The sequence below is a fragment of the Haliotis cracherodii genome, unplaced genomic scaffold (assembly GCF_022045235.1).
Source record: "Haliotis cracherodii isolate W230 unplaced genomic scaffold, xgHalCrac1.p SCAF_55, whole genome shotgun sequence".
Classification (NCBI taxonomy): domain Eukaryota; kingdom Metazoa; phylum Mollusca; class Gastropoda; order Lepetellida; family Haliotidae; genus Haliotis; species Haliotis cracherodii.
Genome location: NW_027266314.1, coordinates 50,389 through 73,826, shown reverse-complemented (window position 1 = coordinate 73,826; position 23,438 = coordinate 50,389). Strand labels below are relative to the sequence as shown.

General features: G+C 42.6%; 1 pseudogene; it reads right to left on the bottom strand.

The window, feature by feature from the left end:
* Nucleotides 1-727: 727 nt before the first annotated feature.
* LOC139444493 (uncharacterized) lies at nt 728-12,786 on the bottom strand (annotated as a pseudogene).
* Between the last annotated feature and the right edge of the window lie 10,652 nt (nt 12,787-23,438).

Here is a 23,438-nt window from a genome sequence, read left to right as displayed (position 1 = left end):
ACGGTCGGGTGTCAAATTTAAAAACATTATTTTACAGCCTTCACTAATATCTGCTAAAACTACCTCTATTGGCCAGACATGCACGAATGCGTCGAGGCAAGCTGCGGATAAGCCGACCAATGTCAGCTTGACTCATGTTGTTCCACTCATCAGTGAGAGCACCACCGAGTTCAATGTGAGTTGTTTGGAATTAGACGCTGCCGTTGACGTCTGCTAATGACGTCCCAGACGTGTTCAATGGGGTAGAGGTCAGGACTGAATGGATACTTTGCTGTTGGAAGAGTCGGGCCACAACCATGGTTAGGTGAGGTGAAATGGAGTTTAACGTCGCGTCCAAGATTATTGCACTTATATGGCGACGTGCATGCACGTGTGTGGCTGCTTGTACTAGTCCGGACTGATGCCGATTTATAGTGCTAGCCCACTGAGATACCATGCCGCAGTTTAACATGAATACCCCATTCAGACACAGTATACTGACTCCGAGCCGACCAGTCCTTGATTTAACCCCTTAATGCCGAGCGCCAGACAGGGTAACAACTAGTACCATCTTTTAACGTCTTTTGGTATGACGCGGTCGGGGATCGAACCCCGGACCTTCCGCTCTCCGGGCGGACGCTCTACCACTAGACCACGGAGGCGGTTTTTATATCATGAAAAGCAACATAAAACACAACAGCAAATTCAGTTTGCAGCGGACATGTATTTCTTCGTCAGATACAATTCATTATTTTCCTCCAACTCTACATCCCCAGCAGAACAGGCACCACGAGGCCCATCTCTTGCTCTTAGACAGCCTCTTGACAGCTGGAGAAATGAGACAGAATACATTTTATGTGTTAGCATAAATAATATCCACAACTATAAACACGTTCACGAGTGCCTATTGACAGTATACCTCACAGAGAACGAAAATTCGATGAGCACAATGCATTCAACGGTCAGTTCTATGAGATCAAATTGTATATTGTATATTGTCTTCTATATAACTTCCGGGTGAATGCATGTCACCGTATTACAATTGCGTGGATGGATGCTCACGATGTCAATCATTGGATTGTCTGGTCCAGACAAGATTATTTACAGACAGCGGTCACAAAGCTGGAATATTGCCGAGTGCGGCGTTAAACAACAAACAAACAAACAAAACATACTTCCGGGTGAAACTATGTACCTACCTTTTCCCTGCCTAGTTAATCTGGGCACATCTGAAGTGATAGCTGGTGTTTATTTGTGTTCAACAGTTGCACAGTGTACAAACAAACAAACACAGCAGTGACTGAGTGAGTGAGTGAGTTGGGTTTAATGTCCCTTTTAACAGTATTCCAGTATATATCGCGGCGTGGCAGCTTAATGTGGGAGGAAAGCCCGAAGTGATGAAGGGCTCAGACGTTTACCACTTCGGCGAAACCCACGGGCACGGGTATGGTGCTGACAAACGTAGAAACATAACTGGGGCGAACCGGGATTCGAACCAACAATCATAGGATTCTGGCGCACCCACGGGACGCAACTCTGCACAGCGATTCGCGGCGCCTTTGACGACTGGGCCACCCTCCTCCCCACAGAGCAATGAACCAGGGATTATCAGAGTTAGTCTACTGAAAATAATGAAACGTCTTCTCAAAGAGATACAGTAAACTACGCTTATAACGAACTTAAAGGGACTGCTAATTTCAGTTCGTTATAACCGTAGTTCGTTATAACCGTAGTTCGTTATAAGCATATATACAGCATAAGTACAGCAAATAGTCGGGACAAAAAAAGTAAGTTTGTTATATCCGTCAGTTCGTTATAAGCGTGTTCGTTATAACCGTAGTTTCCTGTATGTAAATATTCTTTAAAGATATAGGATGCATGATGCACAATGGTACAAGGATATCAACATCTACGGTAAACCGTCTCAGCCAAATAAACGTGTGCCCCTGCTAGATCAGAATAGTCCATGTATATGTGTTAGAAAGAAACCGTTTTCATTTGAACATTGATCTGAAAACTGACTACCTGCAACAGCCCGAACGACTTTGCCATCCCTGAGGACATGCACTTTGCAACCGTCACAGAAGTTGGCGATCCTTTTTCCCACTTTCTGCTCAACTTCGTCAGAAGGTAACGGTGTATCGGGGACGATCTATTCCTCCGTAACTTGAACCTTTGGTGCTGTGTCTCCCTGCAGGAGTATATAGGACAGGATAAATATGGGATAAACAAAATGATATCAGTCACTATGCAATTTAAGCCCAAACATGATATACTACTCAAGAATAGTTAAGGATCATCAGTAAATTAACATAGCTATGTCATGAATTCCCATCATCACAACCTGTTCAATGTATCGTTGACATTTTGAACAGATCAGTATGTGGACCAGTTCAATATCAGGTTTTATTTAAGCGTACATGTACGAGAATGTTTTTGTTGATACGGAGAGGAGTTCACGACCATACTCTCAGCAACTGCCGGGGTCATTCAGTGCATCGTAACTTGATAGAATGTTGGAAATGCCGCTGTATTGACTCTCGGTGATTTGCGAGTGTGCGATTTTTGAATTGATGTAATTATGACCAGTAACTTGCATTGTTTGATTTGCCCAGATGCCATTACTAGAAAGTGACTCGTGTTTTCGTGCACTATTGTTACTAAAGCGTTTGTCAGAGAACAAATTGGCTTTTGAAACCATGGTTTATATCGACAAAGCTTCTCCAGATTTTGGACACCTTCTGATGTTCGTTGCCAGATAAATCGTATCAAACGTATCAATACGGGTTCCGAGTTAGCCTTCATATTTTAGTTGTTGTATTTCATCGTCAGTGATAGTAAAATCCATGAGGTTCCCCTGTTTCTTTAAGGATTTAATTTTAGACTTAATGACCGCCTCCGTGGTCTAGTGGTAGAGCGTCCGCCTGGAGAGCTGAAGATCCGGGGTTCGATTCCGGGCCGTGTCATACCAAAAGACGTTAAAAGATGGCACTGGCGCTCGGCATTAAGGGGCTAAAACAAGGACTGGTCGGCTCGGAGTCAGTACATTGTGTCTGAGTGGGGTATTCATGTTAAACTGCGGCATGGTATCTCAGTGAGCTAGCACTATGAATTGGCATTAGTCCGGACTAGTACAAGCAGCCACACATACACACACACATACGTGCATGCACGTCGCCATATAAGTGCAATAATCTTGGACGCGACGTTAAACCCCTTTTCACCTTTAGACTTAATGACATCCCTTAATTTAGAAACTTCTATGGAATCTGAAAGAGAAAAGCCATAGTTTTTCCGCTTCAAATGTCGCTCCAAACCTTCCCTTATTACAATAAGTGAGCTTGTCAGACCCATACTATTGCATAACATCATTAGTTCAAATGGAGGGATGTTTCCTGCTAAGCGTTGCTAATTCAGTTTATCGGCAAGGAATGATCTCAACTTCCATGTTTAATTGTGTTGACATTTACGTTATCCTCCAAGAATTTGTCAATATCAATTGTCATGGGCTTCTATGAACGGTTTGGCTTGTTTCGAAACATATAGTGTCATAAATGTTGCCATGTTTGTTTACATCCCGTGTAGTACTACGAGGTAGCATACCAGTCTTGAAGCAAATTAGTTTGTTTAAACTCCTATCGATTTATATGTTTGTTATATGCCATAAGCGTTGGAAACATGTGTAAATGATTATCCTAATTGGGAAAAAATAATCCATATTGAGTAAACTTTTGGATGTTGTAAATATGAAAGCCTCGTGTGTGTGTGTGATTTGGAAAAAAGATGACTGAATTTATCAACGAACGAGCAAAGTAGTTCCGGCAACCAATCAAATGACGGCATTTCTGAACAGCCAATCAGATGCAAACGAAACTGTAACCTCCCTTGAACGCACCAACCCGCATCTCTCTTCCCGGATGGGTAACAAATATTTAAATCAGCGGAAATATACATTTACATTTACATTTTACATTTACTTTTACGTTTACATTTATATTTACATTAAAGTGCGCTTTAGATAAAAAGGATAAGATACATGGGTTAGATAAATGTTATTCAGTATCAAAACGTGGCAATCACAATATTTCAGTTCTATCGCGTCGTCTCAGCTTGATGCATGAGAAAGCTCGAAGCCGTGCAAGTCCTACACATTTGAACCTCTTTGATGAAACCCATGAGCACTGATTTAGTGGTGACAAACCTAGAGTGAGAGAGTGAGTTGGGTTTAACGCCGCTTTTAACAGTATTCCAGTTATATCGCGGCGTGTCAGCTTAATGTGGGAGGAAAGCCAGAAGTGATGCAGCTCTCAGACGTTTACCACTTCGGTGAAACCCACGAGCACAGGTATGATGCTGACAAACCCAGAAACATAATCGGGGCGAACCGGGATTCATAGGTTTCCGGCGTGCCGAAGGACGCAACTCTGCAAAGCGAATCGCGGCGCCTAAGACGACTGGGCCACCCGTGCCCCCGATAATCCTAGAAATAGTATCAGAGCGAATATGCAATGGCATAAAATACCGCACAACACATGTTGTATTAATTATCAATATAATATACCTTTTCGATACGATCTACGACCTTCTTTATGTCATCGTATGTCTCGTCAGATGGTTTGACAAAACACGTTTTCTTTTCAATGATCTTCATAGCCACCAAGCCCTGCAAACATACAGTGAAAGAAATATTTCAGTTGGTTATCTAAAATAGTGATTACCGTCTCTGAATTTCAAATTGGTTACATTTATCTTAGTTACAAGTTGTTGAATGATCTGTTTCAATTCCTATTCATTCTCATAATAACCAAGATTGTATTACATTCCTTACCCATCATACGTCCCGAGAGTAACAGATGGGAAAGGGTGAGGTGAGGTGAAATGGGGTTTAACGTCGCGTCCAAGATTATTGCACTTATATAGCGACGTGCATGTACGTGTGTGTGTTTGTGACTGCTTGTACTAGTCCGGACTGATGCCGATTTATAGTGCTAGCTCACTGAGATACCATGCTGTAGATTAACATGAATACCCCATTCAGACACAGTATACTGACTCCGAGCCGACCAGTCCTTGTTTTGGCTCCTTAATGCCGAGCACAAGACAGGGTAACAACAAGTACCATCTTTTAACGTCTTTAGGTATGACGCAGCCGGGGATCGAACCCCGGACCTTCCGCTCTCCGGGCGAACGCTCTACCACTTGACCACGGAGGCGGTCAGATAGGAATGGATAGCGGCTATTATTCATGTCATTACACACACCAACCGGAATAGATATATGTCATTTACCTTTGTAAAGTCATGGTAGTTGATCGACTTTTTGAAGCAGTCTTGAGGAGGATCAGGAGTTCCTGGGTAGGTTATCATACTCTTGTCGTGCAGTTCGATGTCCATTGGGACAACTTCATCACCGGCCGTCACGGCTCCTTGGGCATATTAGGATATAACACACAGTGTTCTGAACATGACAGCATATCACATACAGTGTCCTGAACATGCCAGGATATAACACACAGTGTCCTGAACATGTCAGGATATAAGACACAGCGTCCTGAACATGTCAGGATATAACACACAGTGTCCTGAACATGCAAGGATATAAGGCACAGTGTCCTAAACATACTAGGATATAACACACAGTGTCCTGAACTAGACAGGATATAACACACAGTGTCCTGAACATGCCAGGATATAACACTCAGTGTCCTGAACATGTCAGGATATAATGCACAGTGTCTTGAACATACTGGGATATAACACACAGTCTCCGGAACATACTAGGATATAACACACAGTGTCTTGATCATACTGGGATATAACACACAGTGTCCGGAACATACTAGGATATAACACACTGTGCCCTGAACATGCAAGGCTATAAGGCACAGTGTCCTGAACATGACAGGATATAACACACAGTGTCCTGAGCATGCCAGGATATAAAACACAGTGTCCTGAACATGCCTGGATATAACACACAGTGTCCTGAACATGCAAGTATAAAAGGCACAGTGTCCTGAACATGACAGGATATAACACACAGTGTCCTGAACATGTCAGGATATAATGCACAGTGTCCTGAACATGCTAGGATATAATGCACAGTGTCTTGAACATACTGGGTTATAACACACAGTGTCCGAAAAATGCCAGGATATAACACACAGTGTCCTGAACATGCCAGGATATAACACACAGTGTCCTGAACATGCAAGGATATAAGGCACAGTGTCTGGAACATGTCAGGATATAACACACAGTGTCCTGAGCATGCTAGGATATAACACACAGTGTCCTGAACATGTCAGGATATAATACACAGTGTCCTGAACATGTCAGGATATAACACACAGTGTCCTGAACATGTCAGGATATAATACACAGTGTCCTGAACATGTCAGGATATAATACACAGTGTCCTGAACATACTATAAGATATGATGCACAGTGTCCTGAACAGGCTAAAACTGTTCTAGGCTATAATATAGTCTCCTCAATAAACTAGGAAATTGTGTACAGTGTCCTGAACAAACAGTTCTTTTGACATCCTGGGCTATAACACACAGAATGAAATATAATTCATTTGGTGCGTTTTATCCACCTAATTTCTATCAGTGCTCTAGGGGAGGTAATCCCATGTCCAACTCTTATCACAGCTTAAGGTAAGGGACAAAACTCTAAATCCACCAACGTTAGTGGGCGCTCTGCTTTAGAAATCTAGCTGAATGCACGTTTTTCAAAAGAGTTCTATCATGTGATCAGGCACAAAACAATCGTCAATATGCTGGTGTTCCAGTTAGATAAGGCAAGGTAGCGGATCTACAGCACAATGTCCAGGACACGGATTATTCCAAGTGAAAGAGCATGGACTGAACTTGGCTGGAGACCATTAAGTGCCACACAACGCATATTCATTCATTAACTGCACTTCAAACGACTGGCTCAAAATGCAGAAACACAGCCAACGCTAGTGCCGGACATGGCTTTGGGTGAGTTTGGATGAACGGAACAACGGTTGTTGAGTTTGTCATAGGCTGAGAATATTCAGAGAACATTCCAGACAATTCGTGTTTAAGAAGCTTTATGTTTAAGAATCAATTAGGGGAGGTTTGGTCAGTATCTCTACAATGCTTGATACAGCACACTGCATTATTCATTGAATAAAATATACCCTACAACAGCGTTACAGCAATATGGCTGCGATTAGCCACCACAATAAAATGAAGAGCATGGTCGACTAGTTAGACAAGCGACTTTAACGGATACAAGTCTATTCATCTTGATGAGTGAGTGAGTATGGTTTTAGCAATATTCAAGCAATATCACGGCGGGTGACACCTGAAATGGGCTTCACGCGTTGAACCCATGTCGGTAATCGAACCCGGGTGTTCGGCGTGACGAGCGAACGCTTTAACCACTAGGCTACCCGACCGCCCCTTAGAGGTAGGAGGAGCAACCGGCGGCTTGGAATGGGACTCAATATGGAATCATTCAGGACTGAAGTCAGTAGAAGTCCATGGCGTAGCAGCAATACATCAGAATACGTCATTTTCGTTATATGATATACCCGTGAAGATCCTGGGTAGAATAGGCCTTCAGCAGCCCATATTGCCGTAAAAGGCGACTATGCTTGTCGTAAGAGGCGACTTACAGGACCGTGTGGTCAGGCTCGCTGACTTGGTTGATGCATGTCATCGTATTGCAATTGCATGGAAGGTCGCCATGATGTCAATCACTGGATTGTCTGGTCCAGACTCGATTGTTTTCAGAACGCTGTCATATAGCATTAAACAACACAGAAAACAAAAAAAATAGTCACATTATTAAGAATTTCTGAAGTGGCTGTCGGTTGTCTCTCATCAGTTACAAGAATTATTTAACTTTGAGTTTTTCAGTAATCTGGATTTTTCGGCTCCTCATATGCCTATTGGGCTCACAAAAAGACAGTCAGCATCTTAGGGGATGATCTGCACTTAGACGCCGTATAGAGCAGTATCACCTGGCAACGGTTTCAGATGCGTGAGTGGGCAGGGTTGCTGCCAGTAATTTGGGGCTGATTGTGCAACTATCCATCCCCGGACACTTTAGTTATTCACTCGACCGGGTTAATAAGAAGAAGATTGTCTTAGGGAGTGATAACGAGACGGACATGCAGATGTTCAATGACATGGTGCCACATCTCGGAATAACTTGGTCGGAAATGCCATCACGTCGAGTCCGGAGGGATCTCAAAGCGAAAGGAACAGAAAGACAGCAGTCAATTTGTGGGGACACCATGTGAATCGTGGTATTATTTGCAGAGATCTAGAGTTGTATAGAGATGACGACATTCACAACATGGACATTGGTGACTCATTCCTGGTTTATGAGTTACAAGAAGCCTTATTCCTGTTTTTTACATAAGTTCTTTCATTATGACGTCGGCAACTTGATGGCGGTGAAAATACTTGGAGGGAGATTATGTATATGGGGGATACTCCTAGGGTCCATGGACCGTAGAAGTGTGTGATTGGGGGTAGGGGACTTCTTCCATGGGAACCCTGGCGGGTTTACCCATTCATACTTGGTTAAAACATGATTGGCTATTACAGTGGGATGCTGTTGAACATTGTCTGTTCTATGGTTACATACTGAAGAAGATGTTCAGTTTGGGTTAGCACCTAGCATTTAAGAAGTTAAGGGCGAGCTGCTTGCGTATAATTACCCTTGTAAGTTCTGCTCTTCTTGAAGTTTGATGTATTCATTTTCTATGGCGCTTAGGCAGTAGGTAATGGGGACCCACCCTTCAGGTTTTATCTACTAACTTGCTCTTTTCTGAATAACAAATGCATTTGTATATTGTATTAAAAAATGAGTCATAAATCTAATAAAATATTACATGGAGATACTAGGCTACAGTACAGCGTACCATGAGCATACTGGGTCATAACATACAGCGGATTGAACACAATGGGCTTATAACGTACAGTGGCGTGAACCAGCTGGGCTATAACGTACAGTGGCGTGAACAAGCTGGGCTATAACGTACAGTGGCGTGAACAAGCTGGGCCGTAACGTACAGTGGCGTGAACAAGCTGGGCTATAACGTACAGTGGCGTGAACAAGCTGGGCTATAACGTACAGTGGCGTGAACAAGCTGGGCTATAACGTACAGTGGCGTGAACAAGCTGGGCTATAACGTACAGAGCGTGAACAAGCTGGGCCGTAACGTACAGTGGCGTGAACAAGCTGGGCTATAACGTACAGGGCGTGAATAAGCTGGGCTATAACGTACAGGGCGCGAACATTCTTGGCTATAACGTACAGGGCGTGAACAAGCAGGACTATAACGTACAGGGCGTGAACAAGCTGGGCTATAACGTACAGGGGCGTGAACAAGCTGGGCTATAATGTACAGTGGTGTGAACAAGTTGGGCTATAATGTACAGGGCGTGAACAAGCTGGGCTATAACGTACAGTGGCGTGAACAAGCTGGGCTATAACATACAGTGGCATGAATAAGCTGGGCTATAACGTACAGGGCGTGAACAAGCTGGGCTATAACGTACAGTTACGTGAAAATACTGGGAAACAAGAAACTTTAGTGAACGTACTGATGTATATCATATATTGTTGTTAACATATTTGGCTGTAACACACTGAACGAAACATACTGGGCTATAATATACAGTTCAATGGACCTTCTGGGGTACAATATACAGTGCAATAAACAAACTGGGTTATGTCATACATTTGCGTGAACATGTTGGGCTCTAATATAGAGTACAGCAAACATACTGGACTATGTTATACATTAGATCGAACATAGGGCTATTCCACACACGGGTATAATGTGTGACGCCCATTTCCCGGTGTCCCCCGCCATGATAGTGCTGGAATAATGCTAAAAGCGGCGTAAAACCATACTCACCCACTCACCCACCCACTCATCACATACTGGGCTATAATATACAGTGTAATAAACTGAGCATTGAAAACGCACCATCATGAAAATGGAGGTATTTTTATCCAGGTTTAAGTCATATGAAAATACATAAGTGAATGAGTAATATACGACGTTCTGGACGAAGCATGAAGAAGAACAGCTCGTCAAAACACATTCCTAATTTGTTTGTGAGCGACATCGCCAAAACGCAACAAATTGCTTGCACATCATGGAAAACATATGTTGTTTCACGGGAAGCATGCATAATAGGGCCATAAAAGACAGACTTTTAAAAGCCACATCACTGCAGACGTAAAGGGTACTGACACAAGAAATGCCAAGATTAACAGCAGCGGAACGTGAACGTGCCTTGGGCATGCTTCAAGTTGGTACGTCAAGTAGAGTCGTTGCACAACGGTTTCAATGCCATCATTCAACAATCCTCAGGCTACTGAGCAGATACCAGCAGACAACCGCCAGAGATCGACCAAGTCCGGGTCAACGTCGTGTAACTACACCACGTCAGGATCGCCATATTGTTCGTCGGCATCTTCGTGATCGTACACTTCCGGCTACCAGGACTGCAGCAACTGTACAAGGCCGACGGGGTTTGATCAGCGTTGACACCGTACGTCGACGACTCCGCTCAGCAGGGCTACGTGCTCGACGTCCATATGTTGGACCCACACTCACTGATCGACATCGAAATGAACGTCTGCTTTGGTCCAAAAGGCATCGTCATTGGAGATTGCGGCAGTGGCATGGTGTGCTGTTCACTGATGAGTCCCGTTTTCATTTACGGAATGCTGACGGTCGACTGCTAGTGTGGCGTCGACGTGGAGAACGTTACCACAATGACTGCGTTGTACAGACAGCAAGTACAGAGCCTGAGAGAACTTGAAGATACACTACGCTAAGAGTTGAATGCCCCAGAACACTATTCGCAGACTTATTCGATCAATGAGAAGACATTGCATGGCGGACATACCAGATATTGACTTTTCATTTTAACCCTATTTGTCTTCCTTACACTGATGACGTAAATGTAATTACTGTGTGGTATTCCTGTTTCCTTTGTCGTCTTTCTTAATAATCCGTCCATGTCTGTTCTAATTAAAATCGGTCATTGCTCAAGTTGTTTTTGTAATATTTCAAGATTTATTGCTGGTGCGTTTTCAATGCTGTTCAGTATATATATAGTGTCGTGAACATATGGGCTATAATATACAGTGTAGTGCCTACTAGGATACAACATTCAGTAACACTGCTGGGGTTAGTGGGGCATAATATACCGTGCCTTGATTATACAGGGTTATAACATACAGGTACGTGAACCTGCTGGCCTATATTATACAGTGGAAATATTGGGGTATAGCATACAGTTGTGTGAAGATACAGGGGCTAATCTGGTAAATCATGAACATTGTCGGCTAGAACATACATATCCGTGAATATACTTTGTAGTGAACATACTGCGCTTTAACATTGACAGTCGTTAACAAACTTGAATATTACATAATGTGTATTGATAATAGGTGGCTACAATATACAGTGTCATTCACATTACATACAGCGTCAAAGATATTCAGGACTATACATGTAACATACAGTGTCATCGACACACTGAACCATTACATACCGTGTCAAAATATTCAGGGTTATACACGTAAAGTACAGTGTCATTAACATACTGGACTGTATCACCCGTAGGGCTGGACATACCGAGTTCGTATAAATCGTATGTGTACAACAAGTTTGTGAAGTTTTGGTCCAGCTGCCACAAACTATTTTTTGTAACCATATCAACTTAAATACTGAATTATCCGAGTTCATATGCCCCCATGATGTATGATTATGTTGTTGTTTTAAGAATCGCTGTATGAACATTAATATGTATGAAATGCTGTACGACAAAAAAAGTGGAATAATAAAAAAAAAATTAAAAAAAATATTTTCAGGGCTATACATGTAGCATACAGTGTCATCGACACACTGAGCCATTACATACCGTGTCAAAATATTCAGGGTTATGCACGTAAAGTACAGTGCCATGAACATACTGGACTTTATCACCCGTAGGGCTGGACATACCGAGTTCGTATAAATCGTATGTGTACACCTGCACATATCAGTTCATGCACAGGACGGGAGGTTAGAATGACGTAACACCAGAAACGACGTCATGGCTGAAGATTTGTTGTGGGTTTTCTAACACGACGGTTATTTTTTCCAAAGGGGAGCTCAAAAGTATTTAGAAATAATGGGCTATACAGAACGTATTATTGTCGCTTTAAGAATTCTGACACTCATCACGTACCATCGGTATGACACACATAATAATCTCTATAAAACGTACAGTTTCATGAAATACGGGGCCATAACATATAGAGTCATGGAATACTTGGGTATAACATACATTGTCATGGAATACAAGGCTATAACATACAGAGTCATGGAATACTTGGCTATAAGAATACAGTGCCATGAACACTCTGGGCAAAACACAGTGCCATGAACACTCTGGGCAAAACACATGGCATCATGAACATTCTGGGCAAAACATATGGCATCATGAACTTTCTGAGCAAAACCTATGGCATCATGAACATTCCGGGCAAAACACAAGGCATCATTAACTTTCTGGGCGAAACACATGGCATCATGAACATTCTGGGCAAAACACATGGCATCATTAACTTTATGGGCAAAACATATGGCATCATGAACTTTATGGGCAAAACATATGGCATCATGAACTTTATGGGCTATATGACCATATATAGCTTCCAGACACAGTAAAATTAGAGGCAGGTTTAGTTCGGTTCTCACCTCTGTTGCTCCGGTTCCATGTAGAAACAGGATGACGAGGGCGACAGCAAACATGGCGACTTGCAGGTACCTGAGGAAATAATACACATATGTATTTCCTATATTCTTAAAATAGGAAGTGTACATTAAACAACAACCCAGTTTATTCAGATAAAAAGGTAATTGTTGTATTTGTTGTTCGTTTGATTTGATCAGTTATCATTTATTAAGTGACAGAGGGACACCACATAGCACAATTTGATCCTGTCATTTACTTTATGAGTAACAGAGGGACACCACATAGCACCATCGGATCCTGCCATTCACTTTGTCAGTGACAGAGGGACACCACATAGCTCTGTCTGATCCTGTCATTTACTTTGTGAGTAACAGAGGGACACAACACATCACCATTTGATCCTGTCATTTACTTTGTGAGATACAGAGGGACACAACATTTAACCATTTTATACTGTCATTTACTTTGTGAGTAACAGAGGGACACCACATAGCTCTGTCTGATCCTGTCATTTACTTTGTTAGTAACAGAGGGACACCACATAGCTCTGTCTGATCCTGTCATGTACTTTGTGAGTAACAGAGGGACACCACATAGCTCTGTCGGATCCTGTCATGTACTTTGTGAGTAACAGAGGGACACCACATATCACCATTTTATCCTGTCATTTACCTAGTGAGTAACAGAGGGACACCACATAGCTCTGTCTGATCATGTCATGTACTTTGTGAGTAACAGAGGGACACCACATAGCTCTGTCTGATCCTGTCATGTACTTTGTGAGTAACAGAGGGACACCACATAGCTCTGTCGGATCCTGCCATTTACTTTGTGAGTAACAGAGGGACACCACATATCACCATTTTATCCTGTCATTTACCTAGTGAGTAAAAGAGGGACACCACACAGCTCCATTTGACCCTGTCATGTACCTAGTGAGTAACAGAGGGACACCACACAGCTCCATTTGACCCCGATATCTAGTTTCTGAGTGACGGAGCTACAACACACCTAGTTTTACAAAATGAGCCGAGCCTGGGTTTTTGTCGCGACGAGCCAACGCTTAAACTACTGGTCCCCAACAGCTTACCTAAGAGTTGCCTGAGAGTACTGAGCGAGTTAATAACCTGGGTTAGGAATGGCCATTAGCAATATTTCTTGGATATCACAGATACAGATCTGGATGTTAATCTAGTTGGACAAAACTCTCAACGTCGGTCTGTAGTTTCAAACCCATAAACAGCGGAACAAAAGTTCCTCCATTCGTTGTTTCACATAGCGGACATTTACTCATAGAACATATACGACAAATGGTGGCAGAAATACTTACCTAGACTTGATAGTTCAGCGATCCACACCGTTGGAGCTTCTGTCCTACCGAGTTCCTTGCCTGCTTATATAACAAACCTCCACGTGTTCTCACCTCACTGTTCAAATGTACACTTCTGAGGATTATGTATTTCATAAACATTTACAATCATGTAAGGGCACTTATCCTCATAAATCTTCACAGAAAAGCAGCATTCGCAACGTTATCTGATACGTTCACTGCATTTTTCTGACAGCTTAGGGATGTAACTAAATTTATTATACGTTTGTGTTGTGTGTTTCAATAACTGTCATCCAACCAGAGAGAGAGACTATATAACCCACAGGTCAGTGGTTTGACCTCTTGGGAATTACTTTCAGATTCACAGATGCAATTTCAAATTTACAGTTTAAGCAACGCACCATGAAGTGAGAAGACTACTTTTGGGGAATCGTTATGTATTTCCAGGGAATGGTAGTAACAACGCTTAGCAGAATCTGATCACGTGCTTGTCCGGGCCCGAGTTCTGATGATGAAGCATCCAGGTGACAGTTGTGATTTTAGCCTGAACCATCCTCTCAATGTATAACATAGAAACAGTAATCTAAATTCCCCATCTCATACTTTTAATGGGGATGAACGTGAATGTTCTTTCTTGATCTAAAGTTAAATATGCATCTAGTAATAAATAATCATAAGAAAGTGGAATTCACTGTACGGTTGACTAACATAATCGTGTGTTTATTCATCCCTTTTCAATACTGATGATACAAAACATCAACGAAAAGGTAATCGTATCCTGCTCCGCCGGTGTCACCCATCACAAACACATATCAATACAAGGCAAGTGTTCCCTGAACAAACACAGTACTAAAATTTATGGTCAAAATAAGGATTTGTATCAGACATCATTTATGCCACTGATGTACATATATACCTGGTGCAGGTCCGAGGTTACATACACATATACACGTGGTGGAGGTCAGAGGTAACATACACATATACACCTGGTGTAGGAAACAGGTAACATATATAAATATACCCTGTGGAGGTCTCAGGCAACATATGCTACTCAAAATTTGATAAGGATCACTAGGTGATATGTGTGTAAGTTACCACAAACATAACAAAAGACATGACTCTGAATCAGAAACGTGTTTCATCATGTTATGAATGAAAATACATGAAAGGCATGAACTTGTATCAATATGGAATGTTTGAAATCTGCAAACACTAAAAGGCGTTTCATTAAAAAATGTTAACAGCAAACAAGAGAAAGAATTACACAGTTATGAGGGATAGTCCATCATTACACTTAGTCGATGAAGTGTCAATATCGAGTATGACCTCCCCTTGCATCAATGACGGCCTGACAACGTCGAGATATGCTGTCAATAAGCACCCAGATGTTCCCAATGGGAAGGTTGTTCCACTCTTCCACGAGGGCATGTCCGAGCTCTGCCAAAGTCGTGGGTTGTGCTCTACGGCGTGAAAGGGCAACCTGCAGCATGTTCCAGAAATGCTCTATCGGGTTCAAGTCCGGCGAGCGCGCTGGCCAATCCATGCGGACAATTGTCTCCTGCTCAAGGTACTGCTCAACCACCCTGGCGCGATGAGGACGGGCGATATCATCCATCAGGATGAACTCAGGGCCAACAGCACCAGCGTAGGGTCTGACGTACACATCGAGGATCTCATCCCGGTACCTCACCCCCGTCATTGTTCCTCTCTCCAGGACATGAAGATCTGTCCTTCCATCTCTGTTGATTCCAACCCAGACCATGATGGAACCACCACCATAACGGTCATGTTCACTGATGTTGGCATCATGGAAACGTTCACGTTGTCGTCGCCACACCCGCTGCCTCCTGTCTGTAAAGTCCAAACAATACCTGGACTCATCGGTGAACAGAACTGGAACCCAATCGTTCCGTGTCCAAGTGACATGATCTTCAGCCCATTCCAATTGCTCCCGCCGGTGTCGAACAGTCAGGGGGATTCGGACACATGCCCTTCTCGAGTAGAGACCTGCATTGTGAAGACGATTCCGTATCGTCTGAGTGGACAGGAGGTCGTTACGTAGGCTGGTTGCTGTCCAGAAGGGATGACATCGTGCCTGAAGAGCCACAAAATGATCTTGGCGTTGGGTTGTCGACCTCTGACGACCACCCCCATGTCGGTGTGCTGCTGTACCAAAATTTTGCTGTCGGGACCAGGCCCTGCTTACAACGCTCTGGCTGACGTTTAGTGCATTGGCAACGTCACGTTGTGAATAGCCAGCATCAAGCATTCCAATACATCTGCCCAGTTGTTCTGTCGTCAGGCGACGCCTTACACGTTGAGGGGGCATTGCGTAGATAAACGTAGTGTTAACACTCAATTGAGTTTACAGTTTCACAATGAATCATACACCGTTGCCTGATTGGAAATCGTGCAATGGTAGCAAAAGCATGAACTGTGATGTGAAACGCATTTCCCATGGCATGAAATGCACGTGCACGTGTGTTGGAGACGTTTTGGATTTCACTTGAACACAATATTGCCAGTTATGCAGTTATTTTGTTTTTTTATTAAGAAAAATATCTACGATCCTTATCAAATTTTGAGTAGTATATATGTGTATATGCCTGGTGGAGGTCTCAGGTAGCATATACAGAAAGCTGTAACACATACAGTCATAACAGTTAGGTGTAACACTTACAGTCATAACACAAAGCTGTAACACATACAGTCATAACACAAAGCTGTAACACATACAGTCATAACAGTTAGGTGAAACACATACAGTCATAACAGTTAGGTGTAACACACACAATCATAACACGAAGCTGTAACACATACAGTCATAACACAAAGCTGTAACACATACAGTCATAACAGTTAGGTGTAACACATACAGTCATAACAGTTAGGTGTAACACACACAATCATAACACAAAGCTGTAACACATACAGTCATAACAGTTAGGTGAAACACATACAGTCATAACACGAAGCTGTAACAAATACAGTCAAAACAGATAGCTGTAACACATACAGTCATAAGAGTAAGGTGAAACTCATAGAGTCATGACACAAAGGTGTAACACATACAGTCATAACAGGTAGCTGTAACACATACAGTCATAACAGGTAGCTGTAACACATACAGTCATAACAGGTAGCTGTAACACATACAGTCATAACAGGTAGCTGTAACACATACTGTCATAACAGGTAGCTGTAACACATACAGTCATAACATATACCTGTAATAGATAGGCCAATGACAGATAGCAGTAACAGAGAAAGTAATGACAGATAGGTATTAAACACAGTCAAAACAGATAGCTGTAATAGAATGGGTCATAACAGATAGCTGTTACACATAGAGTCATGACAGATAGATGTAACAGATACTGGCATAACAGATAGCTGTCATACATACTGGCATAACAGATAGCTGTAACACGTATAATCATAACAGATAGCTGTAACACATACTACCATGACAGATCGTTGTAACACGTAGACTCATAACAGATAGCTGTAACACATACAGTTGTAACAGATAGCTGTAACACATAGATTCATAACCAATAGATGTAACAGATAGAGTCATAACAGATAGATGTAAGAGATAGGGTCATAACATATAGATGTAACACATAGAGTCATGACATATAGCTGTAACATATACCGTCATAACAGATAGATGTAACACATACAGTTATAACAGATAAATGTAACAGATAGAGTCATAACAGATAGCTGCATTAGATAGGGTCATAACAGAGAGCTGTAACACATAGAGTCATGACAGATAGATTTAACAAATAGCGTCATAACAGATAGCTGTAACATATACTGCCATGACAGATAGCTGTAACACGTAGACTCATAACAGATAGTTGTCACACATACTGCCATGACATATAGGTGTAACACATAGAGTCATAACAGATAGCTGCAGTAGATAGGGTCATAACAGCGAGCTCTAAGGCATAGAGTCATGACTGATAGATGTAACACATAGAGTCATGACAGATAGATGTAACACATAGGGTCATAACAGAGAGCTGTAACACATACAGTAATGACAGAGAGATCTAACACATACAGTCATAAAAGATAGCTGTAACACATACTGTCATAACATATAGCTGTAACACATACAGTCATGACAGAGAGATCTAACATATACCGTCATAACAGATAGCTGTAAGACATACTGTCATAATATATAGCTGTAACAAATACAATCATAACAGTTAGCTGTAACATATACTGTCATAACATATAGATGTAACACATACAGTTATAACAGATAGATGTAACAGATAAAATCATAAGAGATAGCTGCATTAGATAGGGTCATAACAGATAGCTGTAACACATAGAGTCATGACAGATAGATGTAACAGATACAGTTATAACAAATAGATATCACATATAGAGTCATAACAGATAGATGTAACACATAGAATCATAACAGATAGCTGTAACACATACTGTCATGACAGATAGCTGCAACACATACTGGCATAAGAGATAGCTGTCACACATACTGGCATAACAGATAGCTTTCACACATACTGGCATAACAGATAGCTGTCACACATACTAGCATAACAGATAGCTGTCACACATACTGGCATAAGAGATAGCTGTAACACATAGAGTCATAACATATAGATGTAACAGATACAGTTATAACAGATAGATGTAACAGATACTGTCATAAGCGATAGCTGTCACACATACTGGCATAACAGATAGCTGTCACACATACTGGCATAACAGATAGCTGTCACACATACTGGCATAACAGATAGCTGTCACGCATACTGGCATAACAGATAGCTGTCACACATACTGGCATAACATATAGCTGTCACACATACAGTCATAACAGATAGCTGTCACACATACTGGTATAACAGATAGCTGTCACACATACTGGCATAACAGATAGCTGTCACGCATACTGGCATAACAGATAGCTGTCACACATACTGGCATAAGAGATAGCTGTCACACATACTGGCATAAGAGATAGCTGTCACACATACTGGCATAACAGATAGCTGTCACACATACTGGCATAAGAGATAGCTGTCACACATACTGGCATAACAGATAGCTGTAACACATACTGGCATAAGAGATAGCTGTCACACATACTGCCATGACAGATAGCTGTCACACATACTGGCATAACAGATAGCTGTCACATTTACTGGCATAACAGATAGCTGTCACACATACTGCCATAACAGATAGCTGTAACACATAGACTCATGACTGATAGAAATAACACATAGAGTCATAACAGATAGCTGTAACACATACTGGCATGACAGATAGCTGCAACACATACTGGCATAACATATAGCTGTAACACATCCAGTCATAGCAGATAGATGTAACAGCTATAGTTAAAACATATAGATGTAATACACACAGTCATAACAGATAGCTGTAACATATAGAGTCATGACAGATAGATGTAACAAATAGAGTCATAACATATAGATGTAACAGATACAGTTATAACAGATAGATGTAACAGATACTGTCATAACAGATAGCTGTAACACATACAGTTATAACAGATAGCTGTAACACATACAGTCATAACAGATAGCTGTAACACATACTGTCATAACAGATAGCTGTAATAGATAGGGTCATAACAGATAGCTGTAACACATAGAGTCATGGCAGACTAATGTAACCTATACAGTAATGACAGATAGCTGTAACACATACAGTCATAACGGACAGGTGTAACACGTAGAGTCATAACAGATAGCTGTAAGACATACTGTCATGACAGATAGCTGTAACACATACTGTCATAACAGATAGCTGTCACACATACTGTCATAACAGACAGCCCTCACAGATAGGGTCATAAGAACTAGCTGTAACACATAGAGTCATAACAGAAAGCTGTAACACATACAGGGAAGAGGTGTTGTTGTAAGAAAGGGTGAGTTCACAGGGAAGGGGTGTTGTTAGAAGGGGTGGGTTTACAACGAAGAGGTGTTGTTGTTAGACAGGGTGAGTCCACAGGGAAGGGGTGTTGGGAGAAGGGGTGAGTTTACAGGGAAGGGGTGGTGTTGTTGGAGGGGGTGAGTTTACAGTGAAGAGGTGTTGTTGAAAGAAGGGTGAGTTTACAGGAGAGGGGTGATGTTATCGGGGTGCGTTGACAAGGAAGGGGTGATGTTAGGAGGGGTGATTTTAGAGGGAAGGCTTGTTGTTGTAATAAAGGATTAGATTACAGGGAAGGGATGTTGTTGTAAGTAAGTGTAAGTTTACATCGAAAGGGTGTTGTTGTTAGACGGGATGAGTTTACAGGGAAGGCTTGTTGTTGTAAGAAAGGTGAGGTTACAGGGAAGGGGTGTTGTAATAAGGGGTGAGTTGACATGGGAGGGGTGTTGTTGTAATAAGGGGTGAGTTTACAGGGAAGGGGGTGTTGTTGTTGGAAGGGTGAGTTTACAGGGAAGGGGTGTTGACATAAGGGGTGCGTTGACAGGGAAGGGGTGTCGTTACAAGGGGTGAGTTTACAAGGAAGGGGTGGTGTTGTAAGAAAGGGTCAGTTTAGAGTGAAAGTGTGTTGTTGTTAGAAGGGGTGTGTTTACAGGGAGGGGGTGTTGTTAGAAGGGGTGAGTTTACAGAGAAGGGGCGTTGTTGTAAGGAGGGTGAGTTTACATGGAAGGGGTGTTGTTGCAAGAAAGGGTTAGATTACAGGGAAGGGATGTTGTTTTAAGAAAGTGTAAGTTTACAGCGAAAGGGTGTTGTTGTTAGACGGGGTGAGTTTAGAGGGAAGGGGTGATGTTAGAAGGGGTACGTTTACAGGGAAGGGGTGGTGTTGTTTGAAGGGGTGAGTTTACAGGGAAGGGGTGTTGTTAGGAGGGGTACGTTTACAGGGAAGGGGTGTTGTTGTAAGAAAGTGTCAGTTTATAGCGAAAGGGTGTTGTTGTTAGACGGGGTGAGTTTACAGGGAAGGGGTGTTGTTAGGAGGGGTGAGTTTACACCGAAGGGGTGATGTTGTAAGAAAGGGTTAGATTACAAGGAAGGGGTGTTGTTGTAAGAAACGGGTGAGCTTACAGGGAAGGGGTGTTGTTAGAAGTGGTACGTTTACAGTGAAGGGGTGTTGTTGTAAGAATTGTGAGTTTACAGGAGAGGGGTGATGTTATCAGGGGTGCGTTGACAAGGAAGGGGTGATGTTGTTTGACGGGGTGACTTTACAAGGAAGGGGTGATGTTAGGAGGAGTGATTTTAGAGGGAAGGGGTGTTGTTGTAATAAAGGGTTAGGTTACAGGGAAGGGATGTTGTTGTAAGAAAGTGTAAGTTTACAGCGAAAGGGTGTTGTTGTTAGACGGGATGAGTTTACAGGGAAGACTTGTTGTTGTAAGAAGGGTGAGTTTACAGGGAAGGGGTGTTGTTAGAAGGGGTGATTTCAACAGGGAAGGGGTGTTGTTGTAATAAGGGGTGAGTTTACAGGGAAGGGGTGTTGTTGTTGGAAGGGATGAGTTTACAGGGAAGGGGAGTGTTGGTGAAAGTGAGTGTGTGAGTGAGTATGCGTTTACGCCGCTTGTAGCAATATTCCAGCAATATCACAGCGGGGACACCTGAAATGGGGTGAGTTTACAGAGAAGAAGTGTTGTTGTAAGAAGGGCGAGTTTACAAGGAAGGGGTGTTGATATAAGGGGTGCGTTGACAGAAAAGGGGTATTGTCAGATGGGGTGTGTTTACAGGAAATGGGGCGATTTTATAAGGGTTTGCGTTTACAGGGAAGGGGTGTTGTTAGAAGGGGTGACTTTACAGTGAAAGTGCGTTGTTGTTAGAAGGGGTGAGTTTACAGGGAAGGGGTGTTGATAGAAGGGTTAGTTTACAGGGAAGGGGTGTTGTTGTAAGAAAGGGGTGAGTTTACAGGTAAGGGGTGTTGTTAGAAGGGGTGAGTTTACAGAGAAGGGGTGATATTAGGAGGGGTGAGTTTACAGGGAAGGGGTGTTGTTATCAGGGGTGTGTTTATGGGAAGGGGTGGTGTTGTTTGAAGGGGTGAGTTTACAGGGAAGGGGTGTTGTTAGGAGGGGTGAGTTTACAAGGAAGGGGTGGTGTTAGGAGGGGTGAGTTTACAGGGAAGGGGTGTTGTTGCAAGAAAGGGTTAGATTACAGGCAAGGGATGTTGTTGCAAGAAAGGGTTAGACTACTGGGAAGGGATGTTGTTGTAAGAAAGTATAAGTTTACAGCGAATGTGTGTTGTTTTTAGACGGAGTGAGTTTACAGGGAAGGGGTGTTGTTAGAAGGGGTGAGTTTACAGGGAAGGGGTGTTGTTAGAATGGGTGTGTTTGCGGGGAAGGTGTGTTGTTTTAAGAAGGGGTGTGTTTACAGGGAAGGGGTGTTGTTGCACGAAGAAGTGTGTTTACAGGGAAGGGGTGTTGTTGTAAGAAGGGGTGAGTACATAGGGAAGCGGTGTTGTTATAAAGGGTGCGTTTACAGGGAAGGGGTGATGTTGTTTGATGGGGTGAGTTTACAGAGAAGGGATGTTGTTATAATAAGGGTTGAGTTTACAGGAAAGGGGTGTTGTTATAATAAGGGTTGAGTTTACAGGAAAGGGGTGTTGTTGTAATAAGGGGTGAGTTTACGGGGAAGAGGTGATGTTATAAGGGGTGAGTTCACAGGGAAGGGGTGTTGTTGTAAGAAGGGGTGAGTTTACGGGGAAGAGGTGATGTTATAAGGTGTGAGTTCACAGGGAAGGGGTGTTGTTGTAAGAAGGGGTGAGTTTACGGGGAAGAGGTGATGTTATAAGGGGTGAGTTCACAGGGAAGGGGTGTTGTTGTAAGAAGGGGTGAGTTTACAGGGAAGGGGTGTTGTTATAAGGTGTGTTGTTGTTTGACGGGATGAGTTTACAGGGAAGGGGTGTTGTTAGGAGGGGTGAGTTTACAGGGAAGGGGTGGTGTTGTAAGAAAGGGTGAGTTTATAGGGAAGGGTGTTGTTGTTGGAAGTGATGAGTTGACAGGGAAGGAGAGTGTTGGTGAAAGTGAGTGTGTGAGTGAGTATGCTTTTACGCCGCTTTTAGCAATATTCCAGCAATATCACAGCGGGGGACACCAGAAATGGGCTTCATATATTGTACCCATGTCGGGAATCGAACCCGGGTCTTCGGCGTGACGAGACGACACTTTAACCACTAGGCTACCCGACCGCCCCTTAAGATTACCAGGATGGGTAAGTGTTGTAAGAAATATACCACGAGTTAACGACCAAACGACCACGAGTCGTTTTTCTCTTATATGAGATATCGACATGATATAGAGTCTATTTGAGTATGTTGATAAATTGTACAATGGTATTTACCCGTATTTTAATGACGTTGAGGTGAGAGCACGCACGAAAAGCAGCTCTGTT